This window comes from Macrobrachium rosenbergii, chromosome 9 (assembly GCF_040412425.1).
Source record: "Macrobrachium rosenbergii isolate ZJJX-2024 chromosome 9, ASM4041242v1, whole genome shotgun sequence".
In the NCBI taxonomy this organism is placed as follows: Eukaryota; Metazoa; Arthropoda; class Malacostraca; order Decapoda; family Palaemonidae; genus Macrobrachium; species Macrobrachium rosenbergii.
The window spans coordinates 42,573,770-42,597,903 of NC_089749.1; the positions used below are offsets into that span (position 1 = coordinate 42,573,770).

The 24,134-nt window shown below is 45.3% G+C and overlaps 1 protein-coding gene across 5 annotated transcripts in view; it reads right to left on the minus strand.

Moving 5' to 3' along the window:
• The window catches only part of LOC136841732 (uncharacterized), a 72,329-nt gene extending 51,436 nt beyond the window's left edge, over positions 1–20,893 (minus strand). Inside the window, exon 1 of one of the 5 annotated variants that reach the window (XM_067108985.1) lies at positions 20,481–20,893. The gene's annotated coding sequence lies outside the window, so the exon portion shown is untranslated. Of the gene's footprint in view, positions 1–20,471 lie in introns of all 5 variants that reach the window. The other 4 variants (XM_067108984.1, XM_067108987.1, XM_067108988.1 and 1 more) reach the window with 4 other exon arrangements.
• Between the last annotated feature and the right edge of the window lie 3,241 nt (positions 20,894–24,134).

Sequence of the window (24,134 nt, forward strand, 5' to 3'; positions counted from 1 at the left end):
AGATCTCGAGGGGGGAGCGTAGGAGCCAGTCGTCCAGGTACAGAGAGATGTTTATCCCTATAAGATGTAGCCATTTCGCTAGGGGAGCGAGTACCTGGGTAAAAACTTGAGGGGCCGTGGAGAGTCCGAAGCAAAGAGCCAGACTCTGGAAGACTCTGTCGTGGAACACGAATCTCAGGTACTTCCTGGAGTCCGGGTGAACTGGAACATGGAAGTGAGCATCTTGCATGTCAATTGTAACCATCCAGTCTCCCTGATGGATGGCTGACAATACCAACTAACTTGTCTCCATTTTGAACTTCATTGTTTGAACGCCCCCGTCTTCACATCCTCGACTAATTCCTTGGCTTTCTTTTCTGGAAGGGCTGATAATACCCGTGATAGGGCTGAAAACCTCTGTGACTCTACCAAGTAGGCTGTTAAGCTGATGGGAGAGGTTACTAAGGGAGGTTTCTCCCTGAAAAGGATAGCATTATAGAGGATGAATAAATTTGTTTTTATTTAGCATTTCCCAACGTTTTGTGAGAGAGAGAGAGAGAGAGAGAGAGAGAGAGAGAGAGAGAGAGAGAGAGAGAGAGAGAGAGAGAGAGAGAGAGAGAGAGAGAGAGAGAGAGAGAGAGTAATTGTCGTTAGTGAGTGCTTCGGTTGTTGGAAGAGGGATGAGGTCGTTAGTGGAATATATGCGAGGATTTTTCGGTTTTGAAGGCAGTCTTGAGTCAGAGCTACTGCTAGTCAGTCGTGTTTTTGGGTCTAAAACAGTTTGTTTGTGTGCTGATGCAGAGTTGTTGTTTTTCCTTGTTAGTGTGCTGTTCTTGTTGCTGTATGTTCGTGAGTCGTGTGTTTTTCTGTTTTGGTTTGGTTTGTGTGGTTTTGTGTGCTGTGTTGGCGACCGTGGACGCCTTACTCCATCTTCCAGCAACCGAGGACCAGGGTGAGTGTTGTGTACTGTTTTTTTTGTGGTTTTGAATTCCACCACATAATATTTGGCGCCCAACGTGGGGCGAGCGTTGTGGGTATACAACGCCACTGTGCATAAGGGTATTGGTATGTCTCCGTGTAAATATGTGTTAAATTTTGAAAAGATAGTGAGACCAAGATTGGGTCTATCTGAGAATGATAGGGAGGTATGGAAGAAGGCGCATGAAAGGTTTGAAAGTTACAAGGTGGGCAAGAAAGTGTTGAAAGAAGTAATCGAGAAAGGGCGGTTGAATGTAAATAAAGTGCGTGAAAAATTTGAGGGTCCAAATGAAGTGTTGGAAGTTGGTCCCAGTGGGCTTAGTTATGTTGTAGGGGAAGTATGTGTAGATGGTAGTGTGAGAGAAATGCGAGCGCATCACAACCAATTGCGTAGATGGAAGGATGTACCGAATATGTGAGAGAGAAATGGGGTGTATAAATGGTTGAAATCGAATGTGGGTGAACCAAGTATGCATGAGAGCTTGTGTATGGAGGATCAGCAATTTGTTTTGATAGAGTATGGTAAAAAACATAAGAAAGGGAAGAACGTAAGTAAACGGAATGGTCGTAAGTTGTGTGATAGGGTGTGAGTGCCAAAGTGGAAATGAGTGATAAAGCGTGTAATACGGATGAATGGGATGGTATGGATAGAACGTATAGCATATGCGGGTTTGATATAACTGAGTTGACTGAACGTGTAGGGGTTAGTGAACGGTTGGAGGTGGCGAAAGTGTAAGAGTAAGAGAGCGTAGCAGTAATATATGAGTGATTGAAAGCATGAATGAATCGTTGCAAGAATTGGAAAGGTCAATGAGCGAATGGGATGGGTTAGTTGAAGAATTGGGGAGGTATTTGGGAACGAGTTAGAGGGTATAGATGAGATTGTGGATGAAATTGAGAGTGGTAATAGTGAAGAAGATAGCGTGAATCTGAGAGAGAATGGAGGAGAAGATGTGAGTTTGAATGTTGCTAGAAGAGAGAATGATTCTGAGACAATGATTGCGTGCCCGCGAACGCGATCTAGAGGGCCTGCTAGTGAGCATCCGTGGGTGTTGCGTAAGGCGATTTGAAAGAGGTGTGAAAGGTGTTGGTTGGGAAATGCTTGAAAGAGGGGAGAAATATAGAGGATGAATAAATTTGTTTTTATTTAGCATTTCCCAAAGAGAGAGGAGAGAGAGAGAGAGAGATGAATAAATTTGTTTTAGAGAGAGATTTCCCAACGTTTGTGAGAGAGAGAGAGAGAGAGAGAGAGAGAGTAATTGTCGTTAGTGAGTGCTTCGGTTGTTGGAAGAGGGATGAGGTCATTAGTTTGTTTACGGCGCTGTCTGTCTGTGGAATATATGTGAGGATTTTTCGGTTTTGAAGGCAGTCTTGAGTCAGAGCTAGTGCTAGTCAGTCGTGTTTTTGGGTCTAAAACAGTTTGTTTGTGTGCTGATGCAGAGTTGTTGTTTTTCCTTGTTAGTGTGCTGTTCTTGTTGCTGTATGTTCGTGAGTCGTGTGTTTTTCTGTTTTGGTTTGGTTTGTGTGGTTTTGTGTGCTGTGTTGGCGACCGTGGACGCCTTACTCCATCTTCCAGCAACCGAGGACCAGGGTGAGTGTTGTGTACTGTTTTTTTTGTGGTTTTGAATTCCGCCACATAATAGCATAGCCTTCTTTCAATACTCTCAGCAACCACAGCTCCACATTTTTCTTGTTCCATTCTGTCCAGAAATGGGAAAGTGTTACTCCCACTGGAACACGGAGGATGGAAGACTAATTTTCGAGGTGCTGGCTTGTTAATGGGTTTCTTGGCTGGTCTGGAAGTTCGGAGGTAGGCTCTAGATCTGGACTGGAAATGGCCTCTGGAACTATCTCTGAAGGGTTGTTGCTGCAAGAGCACAACATTCTGGTAGAAGTGTTGGATGTACCAACAACGTGTAACTGAACTTAGTCCTTTTGACTGGATTAGTGAGGAGGTCCTGAGTCGTTCTTCTGTAGCTCTACTGACACCCACTCCAAGGTGTCTTGTGGGAACAGACTATTATTATCCAGGGGAGCAAACAGAAGCAAAGACAAGCTTGTGATGGGGTGACATCCTTTTGCTTAGTCCTAAATCAAATGCACCACAAGTTAATCTTTCAACAGAGGAAGAACTCTGTCATGAAAATGGTTGCAGTTCTAGTGCTCCATCTCAGCTTCTGTCAACCGCACCCCAGCACTCCCAGCCAATCCGACATGTAGTTTTCTTGAAGGGACATACAATTTTCAATTTTCTTGGTTAGAGCCACTGCTGCCCCTCCAAAAAAACAGAGACCTCGAAGACTTTAAAGATGTCTTTCAGGCGTGTAAATAATCCAACTCTGAGGCTGTGAAGATTCATTCTAGCCAATGAGAAAGCAGATTGACGTCGTGACATCTATGATACTGGGATAAGTCCCCTGAAAGGAGGCAGAAACTTCCAAGGACAGAGCTTCTTCAGTTGCATAAGACTGATACTTCTGCCTTATCAAACATTGAGAGGATCAAACAGAAACCATTTTTCCAACTAAACTTTTTCTCTTCTAATTGGCATTCATTTTACAGGTTTTTTTTATTTTTCAGTATCATGATGTCACCATACATGGTAGCCTGGCTGCCTGGTGGTTGTCATCAAGCCAGCTGAACCCGATGATGATAGTGATGGCTGGAGAGAAGAATGACTGACAGCAGACTGGGGAAAAACCTAGAAGACATTGAACCCATTGGCTATGAAGCGGGCTGTTCATAACTTCCAGGTTTCTCAGCAGACAAAACAGGTGATCGTGATCCTGGGGTTCCACGGTCTCCTGACAATGGGATTGGCTTTTGAAGAAGGTTCAACACTTGCCCAAGATGCAAAGTTGTTTCTTTTTTGTGATGTCTTGATCATTGACAGAAATTCTCTTCATGAATGCAACAGTAGGGAGAGCTACTTTCGGTCAAGGCACCCCAAAGGCTGGAACATGTTTTTGAAAACTTCTTTCATTTTTACTGACTCCATTAGCGACTCCTTGTAAAGTTTTATTATCATTATTTTTTCTACTACACCAAAGATAGTAGCTGGTAACTGACGTGAAACTCCGAGCGGTCAAACACTGGTTCTTCTTATGAATCTGATTATTATTACAGACTGGGATTACCAATGCTGTAAACATTCATTGATGTATGCTTGGATACTGTTTGGCTCGGGAAAACTTGAGCCGCAAAGACTATTACTACTGGTACTACACTCTTTTGGGGTCAAAACTTTTCTGCACTTTATTTCTACTACTGAATGGGATTTCTATTTCTGCATCTCTTGTTGGCAACTAAAAATTACAAGAAGGGAGAGGGCTATGTTCTATCTCTATATATATATATATATATATATATATATATATATGAATATAGGAAGCGCCTGGCCTTTTCAATGGCCTAATATATATATATAAACATTCCCTACACTTCTTTGATATAGAGAATCTGATTCATTGAGGATAGGGCATGCATATCCTGTATATAACACCCTTCCAATGGCGTTTTCTGCAACCTGGGATCGATACAACAGGTTTGGATGAGGCGATATATACTCTTATTTAAACCCACCGACCTCCCCTTGGACTGTCATTTGCTTCCTCCCAGTTGAGCAAGGGGAGTTTAGCAGGGACCTTGGTCTAGAAGCATCGGTGGGACAAACAGCCGCCACCTCCACTGACACTACACTATTAAACTTGTCCATTAGGACCTTAACAGAGTTCCCCATCTGGGAAAAGTGTTATATAAGTAAATTAAATTTTTATCTACCCGTATTCTAAGCTGGCAATGGCATTGGGCTCAGCAAAATCACAATTTTGAGGGAAAAAATTGTGCTTTCCAACTCTACAAACCTGAGGGCCTTTAAATTAGAATTACTTTTCATGTCTGGAATACCTGCCTTGTCTGTTTTACATTCTGTTTGTACTTAACTCTCCTTGAATTTTTTTTTTCCAGGTTCAGATTGAGGTGGCATCAGTGGGTTAACACTAATATGTAATCGGTAAAGGACCTCAGGTTTGTATAGTTAGGAAAAATAATTTATTTCTTTAAAAAAGTGATTTGTTCCAACAGTTTGAGGTGTTAATCTTAAATATTGCCAGGTTCAGCACATGTTGGTTCAGTAGTCCAAATTCTCATCCCAAAAGGAGGAGAAGTAGAAGGACTGGTAAGGAGGAGGAAGAGAGGCCAGTCACTCTGCAGAAGATCCTTCTCACTTCACCAACCAACACCTTAGGTGAGATGCTATTCAGTGTCCTCTTGAAGGAGCTGATTTGTAAGAAAACACAACTTGTTGAGCAGCCACCACAGGACCAAGGAAAAAATTTAAAAGGGCCTGTGGGCAATACTGTTATAGGAAGACAAGATTGTGGTCCATGAGACCATGTCTTGCTTCAGCTTAACAAATTTACAGAAATTACTTCCGAATTAGTAGGGATGGACCAAGCCATTGGCTTCATGAGTTCTCGGGTGGAAGGTACTATTTTAATTATAATTACAAAATGCCCAATACCTTATGATTGCATCATGAAGCCAGGAGGATGTCCTTACACACTTCTTCCTCAGGGAGAGATAACTAGAGAAAATGTCAACGACATCCAGGTTTGAAAAAGCCTTTCGGAAAGTACCACAGCTCCCAAATGACAAAGTAACGAATGATCTGGATCATCAATACAAAGTCCAAGGAGGTGAGGAACAAGGATTTCAATCCCGGGATAGATGCCAAGGATTCAGTCCACTCTGTTCATCCGTCTAGGAGTCGAAAATATTGATCCCCTTCACCTGTTCTTCCATCTTCTAGCTAAGGTCGGGTAAGATGAGAGATGGTCCTGATTGTTTATCTCTTTCCAACTTTTTTCTCATAAGGTGTGTGCAGAGCACAGACAGGAACCCTGGATCGAGAGTCACATGTTTGGTTGGAAACAGTTTTTTGGGACAGCATGACTTAAGAAGCTTCTCATCCGTTGGAAAATTGACTGAGGAGATGAAGGTTCTTCAGATAGAAGACTAAAAACATGGGCCTTATGAATTTTCACAGAATGAAAGGGAAGAGAAGCAACCCTTTCTGGAGAAGACTCATTAAGTCCAGACTTGAAGAGCAACTTGCTGACCGAGAAGAAGTTCCTAAAACAAGATAAAATCAAAGCAAAAACGGAACTGATCCAGTCCCTGGGACAATGTTGCAGAGGACTTCAAGGGATTTCCAGCTAAATGAGTGGATCTGCTCGGCAAGAAATCCTGTGCTTGCAGAGTAAAGCTGGAAGATCTCCCACCCTGAACACAGATGGGATGTACTTGTTGCCTTGAAGAACCGCTTCTAGTGTAGCTTGCTAAGTGGGATAAGGAGGTTGGGTCAAAACAGAACTCTTTATTACAGGGTAGAGCCTTGGCTTTATTAGGTCTATTGAATGGATGTCTCTATTTGTCTGTTTACTCAAGGCTGAGCAGATGTTTTAAACCCCCAGTGACTCTTATGGACAGATTTCCGGAGTGCTAAAATAGATATCGAGTTTTCCCCAAAAGACAGCATGCCTCATTGTCAAAGCATTCCCTGGTCTGGTATGAAGGGAGCTTTAAAAACTCTACTGACTTATTGTGCAGGGAGGCAACAGAAGGGAGGTAGGGATTTCTCAGTCGAGCAGTCTCTGGTTTTCTTCAAGAAAGAAAAGAAAATCTGAGCAGATGTTCTGTCTTGCAAGACACCTAGGCCAGGCTTGCACATGGTACTTATCCTGACCGGGAATGCAACTGAGTTGAGCTGTCAGTTGCAAATCTTGAGAACAAGTTTAGTGTAAAGTCGATGGCAAACCTAATAACCAAACAAAACAAGGTGTTTCTAAAATTAAATGCTATTCTTGTGTTCAGCCAGGACACATTAAACCAGTAACTGTCCCAATAAACTCAAACCTGAAAACAAAATTGAAATGAGCCCAGGTTTTGGATGACAAAACCACTAAAGGTCCCATGACAACCTTCAAGACAATGGTCTTACCGCTATCCTATTCCTCTTCGTGAATACTGGTTGTTCTGGATTAATAATTTCAGATATTTTGGTTCCTTCAATCAAGCATTAAAATGAGTAAACTTACTGATTACTTGGAAGAGGAAAGAAGGAAGAGGAATGGAAGCAGACTTATCTTAGATGTCCATGGTTTACTGGTTGGTGTAATGATGACAGAGCACCCATTACAATTGCTCTCTAATTAGGCAACATTTCCTGGAGTTGCAAACCTAGCTCAAATTGAATCTGGATTGAATTCATGAAAAGAATTGCAGAACCTAAGTCAAATGGATCAACCTCTCCTGAAGGAACACTCCATTCCTAAATTTTGTGTTGATGAGCTAATCTAAATCATTTCTCCAGGCTCAGATTTCAAGAGAACTTCAGCAATGTAATCTCTTTTTTTTTGTGAGTATTGTAAGAATGATGATATCTTTACTTCAAAGAATGGTTTAAAGTACAAATATCTGCACTTTCCTAGAAGTTGATGGTTTGATTTATGTGTTCTGCATGTAACAATAAAGTTGCTGAACAAAGTATTCTGGTTGCTAAAAAGAAATTTGTTTAACTTGTATTCAGTCTTTCTCATGATATTCCCACCCCCTGGTCTTGTCAAAGAGACAAGACTTTGCCCTCAAAATTAATTACTGATTTTATTGGCAAGGAATGACTAAAGATAAATATAATTATTGTAAAGTCGTGTTTACAGGTGTCAGAAAACAACTAGTTCTTAGCACCAGAATTGCCCAAAAGTTAAAGTCAGTCACCCACCATTTTAAAAGTTGCAATTCATATTGTATTCTGTTAAACCAATGGAGAAGCTGAAGGCCATCACCTGAATTAACTCCTTCAAGAAAATGCATCAGGTCGAGATGCTGTTCCTCTGAAAGCCATTACATCCGCTAGACATACCCCGAACTCATTAGCTTTTCTCGGGTTGGTATTCAAGGGTTGCTCTGATAGGGTGAAATCTGAACTAATGGATTATTCATGCTCTTCTGGGAGTTATCCCATTGTCCCAGGGATCACCTCGCTGCCAACAGATAAGATTCTCCGAAAAACAACATTCTGTCTTAAAATCAATTCTGAAGAAAAGACCCTGCTCTTTTAAGCCTAAAACTATGGCATCCTGTTCATCCCCTTGCATTATTCTCTATGACAGATCCCATGAAACCCTCCAGGTTTCTCACCTTTTGGTTCTTTATAGAGCAAGTTGGGGACCAAGTACCCAAAGGATGTATGGTCCAACAAGAACTCCGGATGACTGAAGAGACTAATCTTTACAGGTTTGTAATTGAACAACCGAGAGGTTAGAAGAGAACAGGTGAGGAGAGTTAGTAGTAATATAATATCCTGCCAGTAAGATAAATATAAGTCCTACCATGATGTAAAAACCAACCGAGGAGAGTTAAATACAGGTGATGAAAGAAGAGCACTAATTGCAGTGGCAAAACAAATTTCAAATAGGGAAGAGCAAAAAAGTTGTACTCGAACATAGCTGAGAACCCATCAATGTCAAAAAAAGAGTAATTGTATCATATTAATTTACTTAAGAAATATTTCCGCGATCCAGCTGATATGGCATGTAATGGACTTGGTGGCAGGCTTGAATGAAGATTTCACTAAAGTATCAAATTTCAAGCATTATGTTAATAAAGCCAGTCATTACAGATGAAGATGATGAACTTTTAAATGAGCCTAAGGAGGAATACCATCGGAGCTGGGCAGGGCAGGAACTCACTAGTGAACATTGGACCTTGTCTGAACTCCAAACAAGTTGAAGATGTCAACACTTTAGAAGAAGGTTTGATGGGAATTTTCTGATATTGCTGTCTTGACATCAGCTATTGAACCCATATAAGTGTTCAAAGACACCATTTCAAAGGAAAAGATCCTATTCCTGACATCTTAAAGCAGCTTTTGGAATGGTCAGTCTCTATTGAATCATAATATAATAGGCACCCTCACCTAATTCCTCGGCACTTTCTCACCATCCTGTGCCTCTTATCAGGAGACAAGTCACATGATTGGTCATAGATTTTAGAAATCAACAAGACTCAATATCAGAATTTGATTGTGAGCAATGCCATCTTTTGAGGAAGAGATTGAAATTTTCTAATTATACCTATATTTCAGAACCAGTCTCAGATGCAGACTTCCAAAAATTCCTCTCACAGAAGCATGGCCTCGTACACTGCATTCCAAACGCCATTAGGTTTAAAGTATAAAGATTAAGAGAATGGTCTCCATTCTGCTTGTTCCTGCCCGGGCAAAAACCAAAAGAGAAAATGTCTCCTGGAAGATGGTTTGAAGTTGTTGCAGGACTTACTTTGATAATATTTTCCCTGCTTTTAAATCTTGGGAAGTAGGATTTGGACATTTAGGTTGTGATTCGACTTAAAAACTTGGTTTAACACTCAAGGAGTAAATGTTTTATTGGATATAAAGAAATCACTTTTGGGTCATAAAGTAACTCTCAGATGCTTTTTCCTTTAGATGATAAAGTTAAATCTTCTTGATAGTGATGTTCCAGATATTCCAAAGAAACTTAGCCCCGCCTTAGCTCGGGAACTATTAGGACTGAAACGGATATTCCTAACTGAGTTCAAGTAACAGTGTACATCTGACATCACAAAACCCAAGAAAGGCTATTTCCAACCATTGATTTTAACCCAAGAAGCTGTAGAAGAGTTCGAATCACCCACTAAATCTTGGAAGGAGGCAGTCTCCAATTCTTAAAATTCCTGATGTTAATAAACCATTTTGCCTTCCTGATAGTTCATCTTATGGATTAGGTGCTGTTCTATCCAGTACTATGAGGACCCCTCACCCAATCGCTTATGAAGGGAAGAGGCTTACCCAGACAAATGAACTATCAAGATAAGATGAAGAATGTTTAGCCATTGTGATACTATTCAGAAATTCTCATTCTTCACCTGGGAAAACATCTTTTCCAGGATGGTGATCACAAACATCGTAACATATTTGGGCAGTCAAAGGTTCAAACACAACGGTGGTCTTTAGCCCAGGACACCATCATCAGGAGAAGCATTGTACATATAGGCATGATGATAGGAATCATATGCAGGATTTCTTAAGCAGAAGCAAATGATTTTTTTTTTGAGAAATTAGGTAATTTTGGTTTGGGTATTTATTTTTTCCACAGGGTTTCCCTCATCTGAAAGGTGATAATTTTATCTTATTAGGGGGCATGTGGCAGGAAACAAGAGATATTTGTGCCCAGACAATGTCTGCCAATTGGTCTTTAAACGGCAGGCATGTTTCATGACTTTAGCTGATGCTTGTCTGTTTTAGCGGTTGGAAGGCAGGAGCTCTGCAAAGGACAGAAATGTCACATGAAAGTCACCAGCAGTGACAGGAACGATCAAGGCAGTCTGGCAGGAGACCAGGAAGAGCAGACCAGGACTGTTGTCGAAGTTTTGTGAAGAGCAAAACAATTTAATTTCAGGAGCAGATGGACCAAATATTCCCAAAGGTTAATTGCAACAGCATTCTGATGAAGACCAGCAATGATCATTTCAGAAATCTGTCCACTGTCCCCATGTGGGAACAGAGTCAGAATGATCCTGGCGTTTGGAAACTTCATCAACTAACCAGGTACTGTACAGTTCGGTCGATCCCGAAGCAACACTAAATGAACATCGACTGCTTCATTTGAGATATCCTTTGAGATATCCAGCCAACTACTGCTGTGTCTGCAATGCTTTACTGTCAACCTGAAAGAAAAAGTTAAGATGATTAGCAGAGGAGACTTCTGTGTCTTCAGCTTAACAAATTTAAGTACATTATTACTTAGGAGGAGGTAGTAGTTTAAATCGGATCGCTCCCCACCCCTGGTCTTACTATTTTAATTATAATTACAAAATAGGGAAAAGGAGAGATCCTGATAAAGAGCCTATTCCCCAAGGAAGAACCTATATAAGATCTAATATCTATGGAGGGAGGCCTAATCATAGGGCGCCGTGGATCTAGAACTTTCTATATCTATATAGCAACCTCCCACCCGCCCGTAGTTCTCCATATATATATATATATATATATATATATATAACACTCAGCATAATATATATAAGGAATATAGTGATGCCCCTATATATATATATAGCCAATGTGGTGAAAAATATTCATTGAGGATGTGAACAATGTTTCCCAATCAATATAAATGGAAAATATGAATAACAGAAAGTTTAGTATCCCAAACTGATGATATACGAATGTCAGGGGTATGCAAGCGTATCTACAGTGCAACAGGCCAGTGCTGGAAGAGAAGCATTAGGACTGAGGTCTAATCCTTCTCAAACTAAGTCCATAGAGTCAAACCCAAGACACAGCCATAAGAGAAACGCTGTTAGCTCTTCCAAAATCAAAAGTGAAGGTTTGTTCTTCTTAAACTATCAAACACATCTTATTCTTTAAATGGGCTCTTTTGAAAGATCTGAGGTGCTGATAAGAGCTTAATGACAGTCAGGCAGAAGAATTCCAAAAGTCATGTTCAGACAGCCACCATGAAATCTGACTAAGAAACCTGGGCTTTAAACAACACGGGTCAACTGTTTCCTGTCCCAGTTAGGGTTACTGTCAAGAGCCTTGAACCACCTTTCTTTGAAGATAATGAAGAAGTCAGCCATGTAAAGACTGAAGTAATGCCCTGACAAAAGGACCAAATGCAGGTTTGCTAGGAATCAGGAGAGGTCAAGCACAAACCCCCAATCCCAAAGCCCTGTCCAGGCTATGTTTGGAAAGATCTGAGTTTGGATAATAATTGACCAAGAGTGATAAACAACACCACCTTCTATACCAACACTAACAGTGGATAATGGGTGAAAAATCAATTTCCAAGGTAATCATCTCCTCTTGACCTCTTCATCTACTGTACTAAGAGAGAAAACCTAAGGAACTGTAGTCACCCCATCATCAGGAGCCAACCAGAAAAATAGTCAACTAACTTTGAAGCTAGTGTGGGCACTGTAGACTAAAATAATGAGAACTATAACTTAACCTGATGAATGTAACTAAAACCGAAATAACTGGGATCTCCTTCTAGAGTTATACAAAACAAGAGCAGGAAAAAATCTAAAATCACAATTTTTGAAAATAAATTGTATTTTTCTAACTATACAAACCTTAGGTCCTTTACATTAGGAGATTACTTTCAGGCGTAGGCTGGAAACGGCCGTTAAACTCTTGAACAAGGTGGTTAGGCAGTAACTACCATCAGGTAGGCGGGAATACCTGCCTGCCCGGATGTAAACATTCCAGTTTGCCTTTCGGCCCAGGTACAGATTGAGGGGTGGCATGAGGTGGGCATAATTGTAATGTAAGGACCTCGGGTTTGTATAGTTAGGAAAAATACAATTTACTTTAAAAATTGTTATTTGTTCGACACAATATACAAAACCTTTACATTAGGTCTCACTGATTGGAGGGAGGAATCTGAGAAAGTCTCTCTGAACTGACTGGAGTTCTGCACCTTGTCTTCCCTTCCTGGTTGAAAGAGCGAGGAAGGGAAAAACTGCCTCTGACAAAAGATCGGGTTGTAGGAACTGCAAGATCAAATGTCAGACTTCTGGACCCTTTGCATGAAAGAGGAAACGTCAGTTCATGCAAAGTAGGCTGGAAAGAATTTGACGTTGGATGACAATAAGGCAAATACAAGCATTGGGTTGTTCTCATAGTCATCTCTCCTTCCTCCCTTGCAAGAGGAAGGAGTGGGGTTTTCTATTAACCTGAAGAAAATAGAACGGGTGCTCCTGTTATGTGTCTTATCTGCATCAGATCGCCAGATCCAGCAAGTATTGGTTCATGTCCGCTTCTCATGCCCGTGGGAAGAGAGCCAGGATGGGGAGAAAGAAGAGAGGCCAGTCACTCAACCTCCATTCTCCCCATCACAGCCAACAACATAGGCGAGATGCAATCCTGTCCTCTTGGAGGAGCTGGATAAGCTACACAACTTGTTGAGCAGCCACCACAGGACCCAAGGAAAAAGTGTCCAAGGACTTGTGTGCAACATCCGGAGGTAGAAGGAGGTGAAGGAAGTCTGTTGGGACCACATCTCGCTTCGACCCAGCCTTCAGCTCCTGTGGTACCGACATAAACTTCCGGAATGTGAGGGATGGACCAAGCCATCGACTTTGTGAGCTCTAGGGTGAAAGGTACCGGTATCGTCGTCATCAGCTGCCAAGTACCTCCTTGATCGCTTCACAAAGTCAGGAGGAAGATGTGTCCTTGGACACTTCTTCCTTGGGAGAAATAGTACTACTAGCGAAAAATGTTGATGACATCCAGGTTAGGAATGTCAAACCCTTTCAGAAAGTACCACAGCTCCCAATAGGACAAAGTAACGAATGATCTGGATCATCGATACAAAGTCCAAGGAGGAGGGGAACAAGAAGGACTCGAACCCGACAGTCGATGCCAATGGATTTGAGTCCACCTACGACATCCGAGAAGGATGATCCCCACCCTGTTCTTCCATCTTCTATGCCAAGGCCAGGGTAAGATGAGAGATGGACCTAAGAGGGCATATCTCTATCCAACGACTCTCGTAAGGGGCGAGTGCAGAGCACGGACAGGAACCCTAAACAAGAGTCACATGCCACCCAGGAAACATTCCTGGGACAGCAAGACTGAAGAAGCTTCTCATCCGTAGCTAACTCTCGACTGAAGAGAAGAAGGCTACTTCAGATAGAAGACTAGGTCGCAAGGGCCTACATTCTTCAAAACTGAAAGGGAGAGAAGCAGCCCTCGCAGAGAAGACGAGGAAATCCAGACTTGAAGAGCGACTCTGACCTGAGAAGAAGTTCCGACAACGACACCCACCAGCGAAGATGGATCCAGTCCCTGGGACAGTGTTGCAGAGGACTTCAAGGATATCCAGCTATATCCGTTGCCACTCAGCGAAAAGCCTGTGCTTGCAAGGAAAGCTGGAAAGACTCCCAGTCCTGAACACACAGGGATGTACTGCCTCAAGAACCGATTCTTGTGTAGCAGCACAGGAGGATGGGTCAAGCAGAATTCTTCTCGATGCCTCAGAAGATCAGGTCGGAAGAAGGGGAAGTCTTCCAGCATTTGTCTGTAACTCGGGGTGAGCAATGTTTGTGAACCCCTAGCGAAACAGACAAATACGGAGGGAAAAAACATTGATATCGAGTTTTCACCAAAAAGACAGCATGCCTCAACAGAGCGGCCCCTGGTCTGGTATGAGGGAGCGAGAAAACACTACTGACTTGTGTGCAGGTAGGCAACAGAAGGACGGTAGGGATTTCTCAGTCCAGCAGTCTCTACATGAGTCTTCGTGAAGAAAGAGTGAGCAGCATGTTCTGTCCCGATCACTCAAACCTGAGGCCAAGCTTGCCTACCAATACATCCCCACCAGGGATGCATCTGGTTAATTGAGCTGTCGAGTGTGCAATAGAACAACACTGAGTACCTTCAAATGTCAGAGATAAAACAGGGGAAAAAAATTGCCTCCTGTTTGTCGACAAATGCCACTACTGTGGTTTTATTGTTCAATGAAACCAGTGAGTGTCCATAAAACCCATCCTGGATTCTCGGACGGCCAAAAGGCTGCCCTGAGCCCAGGATGGTGATGAGAAGGTACTAATCATCTCGGTCACACACCTTCAAGACAAAGGTTTTACCAGTGTGCCTATTCCTCAACCTGTGAATCTGTGAGTAGACACAAGATTTGAGGAAATATGAAGGCATATCCGAAGGTTCCTATAATCAAGCATTAGCCTAACTCTTTCCTCATACCTCGAAGAGGAAAGAACGGGGAAAAGGAAGCAGACTTCCATTTTCCACCATGGGGAAGCTTCTGCAAGATGACAGGGAACCGAGACAATTAGCTCTAGCCGGCTGGCATTTCCCCGGTCGGGAGCACGGGAGAGGTGGTGGGATGAGAGATCGATGGAAAGAATTGCCGAGACCTAAGGGAAATAGATACTTCTCCTGAAGGAATCCATTCCCAGGTCTCGGCAATGTTGCTGCCAGCTCCAGAGACTCGATAAGCATCATTTTGTCCAGGCATCAGCAGTTGCAATCTTCTTCTGAAGCCTAGGACTTCTTAGCTAAGGAGTTGAGGTGGGCTGGCTTGAACCCAATGTCGAGTTGAAAAGACTAAGACCCAAAATTCTTGGCCATTGCCCAAAGGACAAGGCAGTGCTCTGGTGGGAACCTTGATTACCGGGGTATATGGCAAATCTCTGAGAGAGAAAGGCAGAACCAAGTAAAGATTCGTTCCCAAGGGTCGAGCCAACTCGGGACTTACGAAACTGGAGATCCGGTGGGACAAAGTCCTTCTTCTTAGCACCAGAATTGCCCAAAAAACTGTGTTCAGCAAGACCCTCCGAGGCAAGAAGAATTCATATTCTGCCGAGGCATGGGTGAAAGCTTGGTATTTCTACCTGAATTAACTCCATCGAAGAAAAGAATCCATCAGGTTGAGAACGCTTCGGAAGACAGGACCGCGGGCGGTCCCTGACATTCTCGGCCCTCGAAACTGCAAGGGTTGCAAGTGATGAAGGTTATTCATTGGGGAGCAGCGGTCCTGTCCCAGGGATCCTCGCGCCCGACCAGATCATCAGCGAAGTTCCCGAGAACACGGGGCGATCGTGCTTGAAGAGGAAGACCTTCTCTGTTCCGATCGTGAAACCCCTGTACTTCTCCCTTGGAGGAGACCTTGACAGATCCCATGAAACCCTCCTCAGCTACCTGGTTATAATATGAGAGAATCGGGGACCGATACCCAAAGCACGCCAGGCAGCCGAACTCCGAAAGAAAATTTCCGGAGCTCTCTCTGTCCGTCTCTCCTCTCGGAACAACCGAAAGGAGAAGAGAACAGGTGAGGAGAAAAGAGTAGCCCTACCTGTCCTGCCAGAATGATAAGCAGGAGAGGCGGACCGTGAGCAATAATCAACCGAAGGAGATTACTGCCACATCGGGAAAGAAGAGCACCTATGCCGTGGCAAAGTGCTTTCCTGGGAAGAGCAAAAAAGTTCACTCGAGCATAGACGAGAACCCGAATCGGAAAAAACCGAGTAGGGCCGGCCGAGCGAGCACGAGAACGCGATCCAGCTGGTCGGTATCACGGCAGACTGGGAGGCAGGCGAGGCGGGGCGAGCCAAACGAGCCAAGCCAGTCTGGCAAGCCGAGTCAAGTCGAGCCGAGCCAGTCTGGCAAGCCCGAGTCGGTCGAGCCGAGCCAGTCTGGCAAGCCAAGTCGAGCCGAGCCAGAGCCAGACTCATAACTGGGCAGGCCAGACTCGTCTGCTGTGAACAATTGCTAGTTTCCCGAACTCTAAACTCCTTCGAGGCCGAGGCCCCTCGAGAAGAAGGTTCATAGGGGAATTCTGTGTCTGCTATCTTGCATGCTCGAACCCTAAAGTTCGAGACACAAGAACGAAGCCCCCCGAGCAACCGAAGCAGCTGGCGGGCAGAATCGAGACACCTGGCGTCGCGGTACATAGAAACCTGGGTGTCCGGGCGACCAGACACATGGGTGTCTCGGCAACCAGACACCTGGGTGTCCCGGCAACCAGACACATGGGCGTCCCGGCAACCAGACACCTGGGTGTCTACCTGGGCAACCAGACACCTGGGTGTCTTGGCAACCAGACACCTGGGTGTCTCGGCAACCAGACACCTGGGTGTCTCGGCATTTTCTCTCGTCCTATGCCTCTCGTAAGGAGAGCGCTCGTGATTCATAGAATTCGAGCTACCCACGAGACTTCCGAAAATCGGGAGCGGCTGCTTGTTACCTAATAGATTAAAAGAGCCAAGCACAGAACCAGTCTTAGATGCAGACTTCCAAGACTGGCAACGAGGGAATGGCCTCGAGAGGCCGCGCTGTCGCGGCCCCCGAAACGCAAGATCCCACAGGAAAATGCGAATCGGCCAACTTGTCTTCCGGAAGAGAGTCAGTCCCTTAGAAGTCCCGCAGGACTCCCAAAGTGAATCTCTTCCTTGCTTCTTCTGGTGTTCGAACCGAGAGGATCGAGACACCAGGCTGGGAACCCGACCGAGCACTGGCAAACACTTGGGGAGCGCTTGCGGTGCTGGCAGGAAGAGGAACCGAGACACCTGGGTGCCTCGTCCCTTTCTCTCGCACTGCTCCCGAACTGGGCCCAGGAAAATCTCTCCAGACCAGATCGGGATACTCGATATTCCATAGAATCTCGAGCACTCGGCGGCTTGAACGAGCGCCCAAGCAGCCCCATCTTAGAGGCGGAACCTCTAAGAGTCGGGAACGGGAACGCAAACTGAGGTCTGCGCGCGCCCGGCTTCCAAAACACAAAACCCACGGCTATGCGAATCGGTTCCTAACCCGAAGGTCGGGAAGAGCCAACGAGAGACCCACTGCCTCCTCGGAAGGAGGCAGTCCCTAGATGTCCAAGGGCATCAAGGGAAAGAAGCAGCATCCTTCCTTCGCGATGGAGGTCTGTCCGATTCTCAGGACCTCCAGGACCTCGGGAGAGGAAGGAAGACGCAGCAGAAGACGAAATCGAAGATAAGATGAAGAAGACGGCGGCTACTTCCACAGGACAGCTTCCTTCGTCTCCACCCCACATCTTCTACAGGATGGTCGGACACGAAACATCGTAACCTCCAGGGTAGTCCGGCAGGAACACAACGGACGCAGCCAGGACACCACCACCAGGAGAAGCATGATCAGGGACAGCCGATGCAGGAGCTACGGCAGCAGTTCGGAGGGCAGGAGCTACTGCAACGGCCAGGAACATCACCTCAACAGGACCACTTCCTAAATCTTCACGCCGACATCTTCTACAGGATGGCGGACATCGTAACCTCTGCGGCAGCTGGCAGGAACACATGGAAGCGGACCGGGCACGACCGCCAGAAGCAGCAGGAATGATCAGGACAGCCGATGCAGGAGCTACGGCAAAGGTTCGGAGAGCAGGAGCTATGCAACGGCCAGGAACGCTACTTCCACAAGGCGACTTCCTTCCCTTCACGCCCACGTCTTCTACAGGATGGCAGCAGGCAGGAACACAACGGAAGTGGCCCCCGGGCACGACCACTAGGAGAAGAAGCGGGCACGATCAGGACATTCGATGCAGGAGCTACGTTAGCTGTTCGGAAGGCAGGAGCTAATGCAACAAACAGAGTGTCATTGAAAGTCACCAGCATCGACAGGAGCGATCAGGGCAGCTGCGGCAGGAGACCAGGAGAGCAGCCCCGAGACTGTCGTAGAGTTGACACGAGCAAAACACAGGGAACAGCAGGAGCAGATAGACCACAGATATGCAGGAAGCATTGCAACAGCATACATGAAAACTAGCAATGACAGCGATCGAACTACATCGGCAGGAACAGAGTCAGAGTGATCCCGACGTGGTAATATGTCATCTAATCAGGTATTGTGGTCAATCCCGAGCAACACTGAATGAAAGTCGGGACTGCTTCATGCAAGATATTCTTGATATATGATATCCAGCCAACTACTGCTGTCTCTACAATGCTCAATCAAATATGATTAGTAGAGGGAGGCTCCTCCCGCTACAAGGGGAACAGCCCTACGCAGCGTTAGGAGGTACAGTACTCTAGACGAGGTTGCTTGTTCTCCCCCCCTCCCCATGTCTTCACCCGACGAGCGGCGAAGAGAGGCGAAGGAGAGAGAAGGAAGAACCTACGGGAAGAGAAAAAGGACAGAGGGGGAGGCCACCAAGGGCGCCGTGGAAGCGGAACTTATCGACGACGCCCGTAACCTCCCACTCAGCCCGCAAATCCCTAAGCGCAGGCGGCGAGAAACACTCAGCATAAAGGAAGAAATTAGTGATGCCCCTTACACACGGAGGCGGAAGCCCAAGAAGGGACTAATCTTAAGTCCCGATGGATGTAGGGGAAGTGAAGAAAAAGCGACCCAAACTAATCCCGAAAGTAAGGGGCGCCTCCAGAATTACGTAAAGGGCCGCTGGAGAGAAGCATTACCACTTGGTTACGCTACTCCAGTTATGCCCTTGGCCGTCAAACCCAAGACACAGGCAGGGAACGACGGCTTACACAAGGTTATCACAAATCGTGGGTTTGTATTACCAAATATCAAACACACGCAATATATTAACAAAAATACAGAAAGATCCCACCGTAAGAGCTTAACGACAGTCAGCAGAGAGAACGAAAAATACGTCAGCAACGGCTGACGGCCGAAAGCAAACTGGAATGTTTACATCCGGGCAGGCGGGTATCCCCGCCTACCTGGAGGTAGTTACTGCCTAACCACCTTGTTCAAGAGTTTAACGGCCGTTTCCAGCCTACGCCTGAAAGTATCTCCTAATGTAAAGGACCTCGGGTTTGTATATTGTGTCGGAACAAATGACAGTTTCTTATAGTATTTTGGATGCTTATTAAGAATTTAACATTAATTTTTGGCGGTCGGCTGTAATTAACTTACAATTTACCTTTGAACTCTACCTTACGGTAAGGGGGACCTCGATGGGAATCCGGGGTTTCCATACGTGATCTTCACGAGACAGAGCACCGGTACGTCTGTTTCGAACGGTTCATATCCCGTCTGGCAAGTGCAATAACTTGTTAACGTATGGGTAACCCCCCCTCCCCCCCGGGCCAGTACTAAACACGGCGAAGGGACATTCCATTTGGCCGACAACAAACAAATGCACCACCAGTGTCAGAAGCCCTAAAAGTGTTGAAAAAACCAGTTTCCAAGGTACTGCACTTGCCGGACGGGATATGAACCGTTCGAAACAAATGTAGCCGTGCTCTGTCTTGTGAAGATCGCGTAAGGAAACCCCTTGTTGGATGGACTTCAAGGGACAATTACAGGTTAATTACAGCCGACCGCCAAAAAAAACATTGAATTGTACATAAGCAACCAAAATACTATTAGAAACTGCCATTTCTCGCAAAATACCCGCGGTGAATCTATTACTTAGAAATACCCTGCGTAATTCTTTACAAAAGGTCCACATCAATATTTGATGTTTGTTGAATGTGTTGGGTTGTGCCCTTAAGGGGGGGGTCGCAGGGGGGGCGAGGTCCGCGCCCCCGCTAGGCCTGGGTAGGGGCACAGCGGCCTAGGTTAGGTTAGGTGGTTGTGTTAAGTTACTGTACATATTAAGGGGTTTTGTATTATTTTAGTAAGGTCAAACACCAAATATTGATGCGGACCTTTTGTAAAGAATTACCATACCCTGAAATAATTGGGCTAACGTGTTTGCTGTGGTTCCCCACCCCAGGACCCCGGGCTCCTAGGCTAACAGGGTGTCTTAGACAAACGGCTGAAATCACGAAGGAACGGGTTAACCAGAAGACAACAAATGGTTTCCGACGATTTACAAGATCAGCATTTTCAAAAGACATAAAAGCACAGGCTACGAAAAACAATTCTCTCCTCCACAGGGAAACTGGTAGGCAGGCCTGTCCGTGACAAAACAAAAAAAATGAATACTCAACAGTTTAGACTACTACGCTCTACAATTAAGCAGACTATACAATACACTTACCTCACGTACAATATATCTCGAATCAGAATAGTACAGGGTTGTGGTATTGCAACAGACTGTCTCCAGGTCAGGGAAACATTAAACGAAAGACATAGCGATCAGAACTTCATTTAGAGGTATTTGATTCATAAACGTTGCAAATGCCGCCAATCACAGGAGAAGTTGAGGGTTTTGCAACGGCTCTCTGTATGATGACTATAACAGTCATTTTTTCATATGCCTATTTCGGTATTGTTTTATTGCAGTTTTAGAGTTCTTTCATTACTCATATTCGCTTCCGATTTTTCAATACGTTATCACGAATTCTGGAAAACCGTTGACAGTAATTTCGTGAGCTTGGTGAGGTTGTGGTACAATCCTGTGTTTCCCGTGCCGGGAAATCCATGGAAGTCGTATTTTCAGGGCTGTGGACTGTTAAAAAGGATAAATAACGTTAAACACCTAACTGAGACCCCCGATAAGAGACGAAATAGCAGGATATGTCGATATAATCAAACCGTTTATTAGCAGGGACGAAAATATGTTTACAGATTCTGTAAATGTTATATTTGTAGTGAATGTTGTAGATGCAGACACTAAACCTGTGACGAAAAAATTGATTGTATGGACAAAGTGGACTGTATGCTTAATGTTGTTACTTGGTCAAAAAAAAAACGCTAAAAACCTTACGTAACAACACCACGCTCCCTTGGGAGTTTCTAAATTACGGGGAGATATCTCTCATATCATTAATGATCAGTACCACAATTAAGTACTTTTACTTACTAAGCAGTCCCTATAGACATGAACTCAGATTCTCTCTCTCTCTCTCTCTCTCTCTCTCTCTCTCTCTCTCTCTCTCTCTCTCTCTCTCTCTCTCTCTCTCTCTCTCTCTCTCTCTCAAAATCTTGCGAGTACTCACGGGTTGTTTTTCAGACCTTAGAAGGACCGCTACATGACACCTCGTTTCTATAAGTTACTTGCGTAACCTTAAAGTATGAATACAATACAAGTTTATCAGATCATCAAATTATATTCACCATTCTCAAAAACTGAAACACAGGAAAACTAAATAAAATGGAGGAATATTGAAGCGCATTTGCTGAATTTAAGGTTAAAATTAATTTAATAACTAAAGATTAAACGTATCAAAGAGTAATTACATGAGACAAATAAAATGAATCACTCAAAGGGGAATTATAACTCAATGTCACTCAAATGAACCAAGTTACAACAAAGTTCAAAGGATAAGGGCAATCACCCTTTCTAAGTCCACACACACACATCACTACACGACACTAGATATCAGGTCTACTCAAAAGTTGAGCCAAAAAGCTGTACGTTCCGTCCTGCATTCGGGTTTTATTGGGGAAAAAGAGACAAGTTATACTGTAATGGCGACAAATCCCGCCTCTCTATCCTTGTGTTTCTCCTTTTCAGATGTACATTAATCACGTCATGTATTTTACCTGTCTTTATTTCAGATTCTTTGTGTACCTCATCTTATGCATCATTGTACGGCCTTTCTGCCGATACGTATATCTACCTTTCATATGTCATGTAACAAATGTTGTACGTATTTTTATGCTTGCTAAAAACAAATGCTGTATGGACGCCGCAGGGGGTCTTGGGTCGCCCGCTACCTTTCCGTCCGCTTTTTGTCTTATAAACACCTGTCGAGAATAATAAAGGCCCTCACCAAAATCACTTTCATGCATCATAATAAAGTTTTCATCTAACCTACCCGTCTCACGGACTTGTGAGAGGGCGCAAAAGAAAGAGCAGGTAGACACTGACTGCTAGTTTATTAAGGGAGCAGCCCACTTATAAAGCGGCGTGCGGACGTCAGTACACAGACATACAAAGACATACAGGTGACCCGAGGTCAATTGTTCTCTATGTGAAACAGAACAGGTACATACAGATAACGTGACAAATAAAATCAACAGATTGGACACAAGAAATGCTCTGACACATAAAACATGGCTAGGTACTGTTGACCTAAGGTGTCAAAGAAACGAGCAGGTAAAAACTGCTGGTTTATTACAGATCCAGGCGGCGTATATTGCGGCCGACTGACGCCTCATCGTGAGAGACAATGGAATTGACTGTGACCTGAGGTCGAAACAATAAACAATAATATACAGTGAACGAGTACGAATTACAATACAAAACATACAGAGACACAATATAGATACAGTCTTGATGCCTGTGAATGAAGAAACATGTGATACACAATGTGTGACATTTGTATAAATACCATAAAGTAAAAATGATTAAAATGCGTGACCTGGCACGTTTTAGGCGTGACTAATTTAGCTTGAAGAAAACGGAAGTCACCAAAGAAAACAAGCTCAGCGGAGACTTAATTAATGGCGCCGCCGAAACACTATCCTGGCGCCGATTGGTGACTTTACAAATACTCCCCAAGACGAGGGACGCGTCTGATTAATCCCCTGTACCTGGTGGGACGCTGAAGGGTGCCGCGGCTCCTTGAGGATAACTGAGGGGCCTCCTGCCTGTGAGGCTGCTGTTTGGGCGGTCCCTTCCTGGGGCGGCCGCGCCTCGGTGGTGAGGGCGTGCTGGAGTGCGTTTGGGCGGAAGGGGTGCTGCGACGCTGCAACTATTACTCTCCGACAGGAAGGCGGGCTTTAGCCGGTCTGTGGAAACCCAGTCGTTCCTGCCTAAAGTGCCAGCCGGAACGCCTTGCTGTTCCGTTCCAGCACGCGGAAGGGTCCCCTGTAGGGTTTAGTTAGTGGTGGACGGACGGCGTCGACTCTGGCGAAGACGTGGGTGGCGGATGACAGCTGTGGCGGCACGAAGGTGGTTGCTCTGTCGATGTATGAGCGCCTGCAGGGGCGAACTTGCTACGTCGCGGAGCCTCTGCAGAGATGGGGAGTGGCGATCATCCGTACACGAGCTCTCCGGCACCAGTAGCAGGGTTCCCCCGCCTTTGTTCAGCTGCGGATGGGGTGCCGTCGGCTCTGGGGCGGTCCTCAACCCGGAGGAGGACCCACGGCAGCTGATGTTTCCAGTCCTCGGCGGTGCAGCGGGCCATGAGGGATGATTTTAACCCCTGTGGAACTGTTCATGGTCGAGAGGCCGTTGGCCGCTGGGTTGTAAGCTGTGGTGGTGTGGTGCGTGGTTCCCAGCAGTTGAGCCAGGGCAGACCACAGCTCGGAGAGAAAGCCTGGGGCCTGTCGGTTGTGATGTGGTCCGGGACGCTGAAGGCTAACCCAACTGGAGAGCAGGGCCTCCCCGCTGAGCGCTGGCGGTGGCTTCTTGCATGGGCGTGGCCGGGCCACCTCTGTCGAACGGTCTACCACCGTGAGGAGGTATCTGGATCCGCCTGATGGGGAAGGCCCGGACGACGTCGATGTGGATGTGGCCAAGCGGCGCCTTGGTTGTGGGAACCGCCCACCCCCGACTGCGTGACGACCCACTTTACTGGTCTGGCACTGCAGGCACTGTTTTGCCCAGGCTGTGGCGTCCTTTGCACCCGTGCCAGACGAACTTTTTTGAAAGCAGTTTGGCCGTGGTCCTGCCGGAGGGGTGTGGAGGCCGTGGATGATGTCAAATACCTGGTGGCGGCGTGAGGCTGGAACCAAGAGGGCGGGGCTGGCCTGTGCTGATGTCACAGAGCAGGCTGGGACCTTCCCGGGCGAGGGTCACGTCCCCGCCACT